This window comes from Neopelma chrysocephalum, unplaced genomic scaffold (assembly GCF_003984885.1).
Source record: "Neopelma chrysocephalum unplaced genomic scaffold, ASM398488v2 Primary Assembly neopelma1_72, whole genome shotgun sequence".
In the NCBI taxonomy this organism is placed as follows: Eukaryota; Metazoa; Chordata; class Aves; order Passeriformes; family Pipridae; genus Neopelma; species Neopelma chrysocephalum.
Genome location: NW_020897732.1, coordinates 786424 through 797088, shown reverse-complemented (window position 1 = coordinate 797088; position 10665 = coordinate 786424).

The following is a 10665-nucleotide window of genomic DNA, read 5'->3' as shown; positions in this document are numbered from 1 at the left end:
GAGACTTTTGTATTACCTAGCACAGTATATCTGGATTTCCCTGACCTACCAAGTCCTTTCAAGGGCCAGTGAAGGCATTCAGAAATTGAGAACTGCACCAAAATGTCACAAAATTTTTAAGATTGCTAACTTTCGTATTGTTTGTTGTTGCTTTCTGCTTTCGTACTTTTTCAACTGCAAGGTTGCCAGCTTTTGATAACTTTGAGGAATGGAGAAAACAAATGTTCTGAGTTAATTACATGAATGCAAGATTGGGTATTTATCAAAAAACATTTAATACTGAGAGTTGGCAGTGCCAGCTGAAAGCTACTGAGATCTTCAAGAATATAATGCCTAATTCAGGACTATCTGTGTAATATTAAGTTAAATTTCTGCCGAGCATGGTAGAAAGGGGGGGAGGGGGCAAAATGCTCACAATATCGTTGATCAGACTTTCAAAATCAGTTCCTACGAAAATAAAGCACTCTAAGTGACAGTATTTAATTCAAGATTCTTTTCATATGCTTGAGTCTGCAGTACAGATACCTAAGTAAGACATAATCAGTTTGCTCTGAGATTCTTGTAGAAAGAAGGATCAAGGTCTCTTACGGGGTCTCTTTCCCTTGTGTTTTTAAGGCAACTTTTACAAATGCAGAACTTGTTGCATTTTACAGAACTCCTGCTGGTTTCTGTGTACTGACACCTTTAGCTATCTGGAGTATTTGCATCTTGAAATATTTTTAGCATGTAGAAGGCAAATTTTATGGCCCTAATGACTTGTTGGTGAATTTCAAAGTGGTGTTATCAGCACTGATGCATAGGTCTGGGGAAATGTCCCTTTTCCATCACCCAGGAAAAAAGGAAGGGCAACATGCATTGGATTCTTTAGGGAAAATGAAAACGAAAGTGCTTGTTCTGAGCTGATAAAATTTCTTTGAAAGGAGAGAAAACTCTGTCCTCCCCAGTAGCATTACCATGGTGAGAACACATCACCTCATACCTCCAAGATTTCTCAGGAAATCCTGTCTTTTCTCGAACCCATGCTGATACTTGGAGAGCAACCCTGACAGGAGACAAAAGGGTACATGTTGTATAAGTATTTTGAATTTTGTTTTGGTTTGTTTTGGTTTTTTTTGGGAGGGGGACTATGTATTCTTGCAGTTTAAGAGGATTTTCTCAAATTAATTGCACCATTTAAAACCATCCCATGCTACAGGTCCTACCTCGGCAAGCCAGGCTCATTAACCTGATTCTATTTTATCCTGCTGACAGATTTTGCTGGAACAACCCATACACTTCACCCTGGACATGTTGTTGAGCACTTTGCCAGATTAAGACTTTTACTGCTCATCTAGGAAGTGATTTAATTAAAAATGATCACATTTTTCATATGTGTATTCCAAGAGCATCGAGTACAGGTTGTGCAATGTTTGCTTGCAAACAACAAAGAATACAATTATCTTTAACAATGAAATTAAAATGGTTTGAAAGGAAGGACCTTGTGAATAGAGACAATGATCTAAACAGTCTTTTACAGCAGCTTTCTTATACTTTTTATGCTTTTATAGTATGCATCTGCTGCAGAGCGTGGCGTTCTCATATAGAAAAGGACATTACCTGTTAGCAGAAACAAGTCTCTGGGTTTTAGGTATTAAGAGTCCTCCTCATCCACGTAGCCTGAGAAGGGCAGCCATATCAAGGTAATCTCATTGTTGTTGCTCTATGTATGTCAGGCTCCTCCATGACTAATGTGTCCCATATTCTTATCATCCAAATCTTGACATCAGATGGTTTCTTTTAGAGAGGGATGTGATTAAGCATTGCCAGCACAGAGAGCTCCGAGATCAGCTTGCACTACTTACTTCGAATGAGTCTGTAACCGGCACACTGAGAATAAAGACTTCCTGAGGGGCATGAAAATAGCACCCATATGTAATATGAAATGCCAGATCTTAAACCTGCAGAAATCCAGCTGAACCCAGGAGAAGGAGTGGTCTCTGCATGTCCCTGTGAATCCCAGCATTTTGCTCAGACTTGCAGAGCTAGTGCTGGAGCTGCCCTGCTGCCATCTGTTTATGGCATGAGTGGTTCAGGATAGGGGTTAATATGGTCTATACATCATATGAAGATGAGGAAACTGAAAAGTAATTCACTGAGCTCCAGAGACCAGATTCCCTCATCATGTATCCCTGGATGAAACCTGGCCTTAGCCAGAACCCTCTAAAGTCATGTTTGCCCCACACTTTCCCAGTCAAACACAATAAAAATAATAATGCACAGCCAACATAGACTTCTTGCCTATAATCAACCATGTCCCCGGGACCTGCACATCATTGCCACTGTTCTTGAAGTTCACAAAAGCCAAAAGCTGAGCACCAGCTTTCCCATCCTGACAGAGATGTCTCCTCTGGTATCTCTGCAGGCAGCACTCCTGCTGCTGTGCCCATGTGCATCTGCCCACTGGCAGAAGAGAGGTTGTCTGCAAGTCACCCAGCATGAGGGGATTCATACATCAAGTGGCCCCCAGGCAGCTGCTGCGCTTGCAGATGCCTTTCCCTCTAAGGCTTCTCACAACTTTGTTGTCTCATCTCTTCTTTTTTATGTATCTGCAGCTTCTCTGACACGAGCTTTTAATAGAGACCAAATCCTATTTATCAGTGTTCTGACGGAATGACAGAATGGGTTAACTAGAGTGGAGATTTTTTCTTTACATATAAGACATTTTATCCTAAGGATGGGGCTTAGAAAGATGAATGGTTTGATGAATTTAGATCACGTAAATTATTTACCAAGTACTTTTTTTCTTGGAGAAAGTTCTCCTTCTGACACTCTGATGTCCTTGAACAAACAAGATGAAGAACTTTTTGGTTTGATGTTTTAAACAGAACTTGGTTTATTCTTTTAATCAGAAACTTTTTTTCATCCAAGAACTTCAAAAAGAAGTGCAAACAGATTTTCAGTAGTTAAATACTCTGAAATAAAGTGTTCCATTAGGTAAAATCAAAAGTTTCAGATTAAGTCTCCTCATTTTTTATATTGTCTTGCCTTTTTTTTTAAAATTCAAAAAAATTTCTGTGTTTGCTTGACCTAAACTTATTTTTCTCATCAAGCAGATATTGCTGGTTTCTAGCCCAATATTGGTATATGTCCATGCATAGATCAGTGCTATTTAAAAATAATAGTGCTGTATTGGTCGGTGTCTGCTGCATACTTCAGCAATGGCTGTGTTAGTTAGACTGTTTCCCACAGAAATGATAACTGGGTGTATTCTATCAAAAAAAATCCCAGTCAGGCCCACTGACAGTGTGGCCCACTGTTATACGTCACTATATATCACTGCCATATCTACTGAAAGATTTGTTCTGGATATCTTCTTTTTCTGCCAATCTTTGACAAAGGTCATAAGAAATATAATATAAAGTTCTTTGGAGTGGTGAGGGGGTGTGATTCCTCAGCAGCTTGAACAACTCTATTGCTGTAGAGAGAAAGGACAATTTTCTCTGTGCTACTTTTATGGATAGCTTCACTTGAATTGATTGTCTACTTGGCATACATGGAAAAGCTTTAACATCTTCATCAGCATCTCTTTCCTTTGAAGTAGTATAAAATGTCTCTGTCCCTTTTCTTAGGCAAATGATCTTCCTGGGTTACTTTAAATGCAATTTTTACATAGTGCTTCAGGTACGATAGTTCTGCGGTCTTTCATTACAGTCTCACATAGAATTAACAGTCATTTTTTATCAAATAATGGTATTACTTGTTCTGCCACTTTCCACTTGTTTTTGCTCCCATCCTGTAGTTTGCCTATCCCCACAATGGAGTATGGTAGACCCTGAAATGAGACTTTGTATTGCCACAGCTTTCCCTCCAAAGCCAGTGTAACAACTCTACCCACTCTGCTGATGAGCAACTGCCTCTCCAAAGAGGTGCATTTGCTTCAGTATTTTTCTCTTCTTCTTCTTAATCATGGTTTTCTCTTAGATTTTCCCAGTTGTGTCAGCATGTGTGGTCTAGATGTGTCTTGGTACTGCCACATCTATCTCCTTTTTCTTTTGTTTCTTCCTTGACTGTCGCTAGGTCAGGAGGTTCCACTTCATGCAGGGAGACCTCAGAAGGACTCCAGTCGCTCCTGGAGCAGTCAGCCAGTGTAAGACTCAACATGGCACAAGTTAGCTCTGCATCAGCTACTGAGTCCCCCTCGGGCAGTGAGTGTCACAGTGATTTCTGAGTTGGGAATATCTGGGCAGGATTTGGGGAATGCATTAAGAAAACAATAAGGTTGAAGAATTGCACAAAGTCAGAAAACACTATGTGGGAGGTATGCATAGTCTGAGCTCAGCCCCTTCGCATCCCTGTGATGCTTGACACCCTGTAATTATAGGCTCATAGACATAACTTCTACTCAGAAGTTTCACTTCAACCATAGATCCACAGAGACAGCATCTCATTTTGGTGTAGCCATCCTTAATTTCTTTGACCTAAGCTTCCCAATTGTGTCTTTTGAATTTGGCATTTAATACAATCCATTCTTTTTCTCCATTTCCCAAATAGTCTGTGGAGCCAGACTAATCGCCACTCATCAAGTGCCCATTGTGTTTCTATTTCCCTGTCCCATGGTAACAGACACTTTTATTGTGATTATTCATCTGCTGTTCTTTCATTAATGAAACATTTAGATTTCACTGCCATAATGCCTCTTCAATAGCCTTATATTATGAATATGCTTTCAAACAGAAACCTGCTCTTTGGAAACCCCTAGCAGTGACACTGGAGGGTCTTTTCTAGCTTCTTGCTTGGCCAGTGACAGTAAGAAATGTCCACTTCAGGGACTGATGATCTCCATTCCCTCTTGACAGGCTAGTTGTCAATCTACTGCAGCCTACATGCCCCTGAGTAAGGAGCCATAAGGGAAAGGACCATTATTATTTTTTAGCATGTCTCTTCCTCCCACCATGAACTGTAATATGCGGGTGCTTGGAAAAGTTTCTCACACCTTTGAGGTCTAGCTGAATCCATACCTCTGCTGGTATGGATTTGCTCTAGTGTGTGACAGACTGTGCATGTGTTACCTGAAATGTCATTAGGTAAGCCGAGTATGTTGTATGAGGAGTATGTTTATTAAGGGAAAACCCATTCTCCCGCATGGAGTCTGGGCTATCAGTACAACCAGGTGCCTACCAGGTCCCTGCTGGGTCCCCAGGTGAACTGGAGGTCTTGCTCTGCCTAGAAGGCTGCGTGCAGATCAATTCTCCATGTTTTTTGTCTCAATCTACCTTTCCCTTTAATTAAGACCAATCCTGTTAATCTAGAAGTCGGGGAAAATTAAGACATGTTTAGCCCTGCATTGAGTAAGTGTATTTATGATCATTCTTGGTAGCATAAAATTGCCTTTTCCAGGAAGACTGTCTCCTGGACTGCTTGCTTTCAAGGACTGTCTGTCTTTATAGACCCAGTTTCCAGGATAACTATATGATCTTTCCAGGCACAGAGACCACCAACTAGCCTGAGTTATAGACTATGCCCTTTGCCTTGGTTTATTTGAGGTCTCTAGTGAAAAAAGAAGAGGAAGAAAAACTATCCTCATGCAATCTCATTTTTATAGATCACACTCCTTAAAGAAAAAATCTGTCAGTGGGAAGATGATGATGGCATTTTTTTAATAGGGTTGGAAGCTGCCCTTCTCTTAATCATCTGAGGAGTCTGAGTCAGTCCTCCACTAAGATCTTCACTGTCCCTTTCTCTCCTTCCCTTCTGGTCCTTCTTCCCCTATTCTTTAACCTCTTAGACTCGTGCTTTTTTTATGTAGCAGATGAAAAAGTAAGTCAGATCCCCCTCAGAAATAAGCTCCATGTTTCTACTTGTCTCTCTTCCTGCAGTCATGGAAAGTGATGTTGGAGTTGTCTTGCAGCTCTATCACTCACAGATTACACACCCATAGCACTGAGACCCTGGCAATCTCTCTGCTGTCTGCCTCTCTGTTCTCAAGTTCAAGCTTTTTCTCACACATCTTTTTGCCATGTCCACTTACTAGCTTGATCTTTATTATTGCCTATATATCTGAGCCTTTTCTTCTTGGAAGTCCACACTGGTTTTGTTCACCCCCCACTGCCACCCCTGTACCCTGTGTGTGAGGTGCCTCAGCAAGGGGCACTTCGCAGTTTGACCAGGCACCTCTAGAGCCCAGGACTTCTTAGGAAGGGCAGAATGGCTGTTTTCTGCCTGTAATACAGCAGCACTTCCAAGACCCCACTGCAGAGCAGGTTCCTCCAGACAAATATGTTCACAAGAGGGTGCCTGCCCGAAACTACTTCTAATTGGAGTGTAAGGCAAAAGACCACGAGAGAAACAACAGGTTCACAGCACACAAGAAACTACTGAGTTAATACTCAGGGGGTAAACTTATATAGTGAGATAATGAGACTATAGTAACCTATAATGAGATTATTCCCCAGAGGCTTGTTTTTATAAGAATTCTAATGTGCAGTCCAGACTTTCATCCTGCTGCTGCCAGTCCTGTGCCTTGCTGCTGCCGCCCTCCATGTCTGAAGGCCTGAAACAGCCCTGTCTGTTGCTTACAAGTTTGCAGAGGGGAAGAAAACATCAAAATGCTGAACTTCAGATAGGGGATTCTGTTCAGTGGATCAGAGAATAGTGAAAGCAGCTCCTAGGGCAGACATGGGGAAAGCAGATTCAGCCTGCCTGGCTCAGGTGATGGAGATGCCTTTCAGGATTTGATCTTTCAGCATGATTCTCATATTTTAGGCAGTTGTCAGCCCACTCTTTGAAAAAGCATCTGTGTAACTGTGAAAACAGTCCTTTCAGATCCCTTCACTACTGTGCACTGCTCTGTGAACTCAATACACCAAGGTGGGAGTTCACAAAGATCAACCTCTTTTATATGTTTCATTTCATGTTATAGAAAAGTCACTTGAATTTGACCTGAACTCTTACAGAAAAGGAGATTTTGCAAGCTCTAAGGCAAATAGATTTGTTTTCGATAACAAATCCATACTGTTCCATAAGCCTTGAATTAACTTGATTTGTCCCCAGAAACTACACTCTTTTGACAGCAATGTGGTCTGTAAAGAAAGCATTTAATATCTTCTAAAACCCTCCAGTCCTTGATGTTTCCCAAAGCTATTCTATACATAGAGATTCATAGCCTCGTTGCCCTCCTGGCTAGAGAAGTGTCAGCCTAAAGATGACTGGAGCATTTTTGGGATAACTGATGTGGCTCCAGTTTTGAACTGCGAATAACATGTGTGGGATGAAGTGCTCCAGTTCAAGCAAGAAAGTTTAAAAAACAAAGGAGGGAAAAAATCAACATGAGGAAATCTTTGTTAATTATGGGCATTGGACAGACTGGCATTGATACTGTGACAGTCTTAGAAAAGAGAACTCTTCAGTTACTCAAGTATATTTTTGTTAATTGCAAAAAAGGTTGCTTCAGTCTAATCAGTTGTTCATAATAGATCAAATGTATCACCACACACCTTTTATACATAAGAATATGCACCAGTTCAGTTCAACCTGGTGCCATGTGTTGCATGAATATTCTTATTTAATTTAAGAATATATTATAATTTATTATCAAACTGCCTTGAGCTCATATACAGCGAAACAGAAAAAGACCTGTTTCAGGAGATTGCTGAGTTAACCACACACTTGCAGAGCAACTTGTCTCACAGGGTGCGGTTCCTCTGGCAGTCTTGTAGACATCTTTATCTGCAGTGGTCACCACAATCTGAGTATCTGGAGTCAGTGAATCTAGGGCACAATTCATTGCATCCTAAAGCAGATGCATTAATGAGATTAATGGAATTATACTATATGGGCACCTCTCCCACCCCATTGCTCCTAAATGGAGCTAAAGGCGACAAGCTCAGCTGAAGAGCTCTTGTCTCTGATGTTCTGTGCTTGGGTCGTGTAACTTCAACCAGTCCTGCTGCAGAGAGGTAACCTGAGCCACGCTGGACACAGAACCCAGCCCCATGGTGAGGGGCAGGGTCCGACTCTGCCTCAACTGATGGTGGATCTGTGTGGGGCTGAAGAAAATCAGACGTGGATTATTTGACTGTTGGCACTGAAGGCAGTGACAGCAGTAGCCTCAGGAATGACAGACTGAGACAGAAAAGGAGCTTAATGCCGAAGTGAAGTTATGAGATGCTCAGGATATTCACACCTGACTGCAAAAAGCATTTCTATGGGCCTGTTACATTTGCAAGGCAAGAGGGAGAGTACAGCTGGTGCATTTGCAGGAGAGGAGGACAAAGACATGCATGGTCTAAATACACAGAAGAGTGGAGCCAGCTGAACTACAGGCCAGGGGACTTTGAAATCCCCAGGGGGAGAAGTGAGGATGGATATTATGAATTTTAACGATGCAGCCCCTATTCCAAGGATCGGGGAAACCTAGAGGGCAGCAGTGAGTCATCTCGAGGGACAGTTGTCCTTTCCTGTCCCCTGTGTCAAGACAGACGATGAGAGTGATAGAGTCTGGACGTGTAGTTGGTGTTTGAAATGACCTGCTGATAAGAAACCTCAGGTGCCCTTTGCTGTACAGGGTACAGGATATCTTAAAGCCATCACTCTGTTGGCCTTCCTGTCAACTTTTCCTTGCAGTTAAAATTGTGACTTGTCAGGAGCAGCAGATCCTAGCATCCTCTCTCCAGCCTCCTCCAGGGCACAGAGGCAGGATAAGGACTTGTAGGGCAGAAGAAAGAAGAAGGCTTGAACTGCCTACTTGATATGTCAGCAGTTCAGTCTGTGACCACAACTCCCCCACCTCCTGTGGACTCCTCCATGAATGGTCCTACAGACACACTGAGCTTTCTTGAGGCTGGTGGGGTTTGGAAAGAAATCTGTGACTACAAGTGTTCAGAAAGCTGAAAATTTTTTTTCATTTAATGATCTTCTGGTCCTATTTGCTCCTATTAGGAGCACGCCTCTACCCTTTTTTGCAGTATTCTGTGCATAAAAATGTAGATAAGAACATTTCATATGGAGTTATCTGATGTTCAATTCACCATTGATTATTAAAATGAATATTTTCCTTATTATTCTTCTCCTTAAGAAAGAGAAATAAGAAAGACAGTTTCTTGAAGTGTCTTGGTATAACCGAAAAAGCATCACGTGGCACAAAATGGTGACTATTGCTTTGGTTGTTTTCCAGTCTATTTCTCCCCAGAAAGAACTAGGGATGGATTTGGGAGTAAAATCTCAACTGTTAACTGTCTTTATGGGACATGTTAAGCTGCTTAGTTCCTAAATGTTTGTAATTCTGATTGATTGGGTAGGAAAGCATCAGGTCACAGAGGTCAGGCATGGGGTTTGTCAACCACATCCTGTAGCTAAGCCTAACCTAGCTGATCCAGTATGCTACAGTGTTTCCTTGGAACTTTTGGCAAAAGATAACATGCTGGACTTGGGTCTTGCCCAATGGAGGGGATCCTGTGGCTGCCATAGGAGCGTGTGAGCTCCAGTATGGAGCACAGCAGGTGAAAGAAAAAAATCTTAGAAATGACAGCCAATAGTGAAATAATTTTCCAGATCCAATAACAAGGTCTAATTAAGTTTTGGGAGAGCTTTTCGAATTCCAAAGGCTTCTGGGTGTTTAAATTTTTTCTGACATCCCTCTATTATCTGAGATATTAAGGTAGTTAAACCCTGAGAAAAATGTAAGTTATGTCTGCATATTTTGTGTGGTGCTATCAGTTAATCCAAAGGCTTTCTCAAGGAATCTGGGTTTTAGCCTGGGATTTCGAAAAATTACATTAGTGTTCCTCTCCCTCCAAACCTACAACCATTAGATTTAAATCACAGTCTCTCCCAGCTTGATTGTTACAAGTCGCTGCTTTTGTATCTCTTGGTACACATTTCTCTCTCATCAGTCTATAAAAATGTTGCTGCCCACCTTGCCCCTCTCTCTTGCACTCACTGCATCAGCACCAACTGAAGCCATCCCATGACCTTTCTCTCACATAACTCAGCCTTGGGTCCTCTGCAACCCAGCCAGGTATTACTCACTCACACTTTTGGTCTGGATTCCCAGTTCAGACCCTCCTCTTCCTTGACCTCCTGCACATCCCTCTTTTCTCCTGAAATTTTGAAGGAGACTAACTCAGAGAACAGGATCATGTGGCACATGGCCCAGATAATAAGGAATAAAATATCAGAGTTGGAGGCAGAGGTACTTCTCATGCCTCAGGAGGAAGTTGCATCTGCCCCTTCTGCTGAACCCACCAGATATCCAACCAGCTGCAGATCAAAAATTCAGATTAACAGAAGACCTGAGATCTGGGGTCCAACAGTGCTTAGGGGTACATCTCTGGGTAATTTTGGCAGTGTTAAGTATTAGGCACTGAAAAGAATTAAGGGAGCAAACTAGCCTCCAGCTGAAAATCCAACAGAGTGGATGCTGCAAATCTAAACCCTTGACATTGGTGCCTTGGCACAAAGGATGTGTGATGGAGCTGACGTAATGAAGTCTTGTCTCCCCAGAGTTCCTTTCCCTGCCCAGCAACACAGCTTTGGACAAAATGATTTGGGGGCTGGGAATATCCACTCCTTCAGCTGTCACCTTATGGTGTCAGCTCTCTGGGTGATGAGACACAGAAAGACCAGCCAAACTTGACCCAGTCCATTTAGTTATGTGGGAGAAGCAGGAGAAAAGGCTCTCAGTACTGA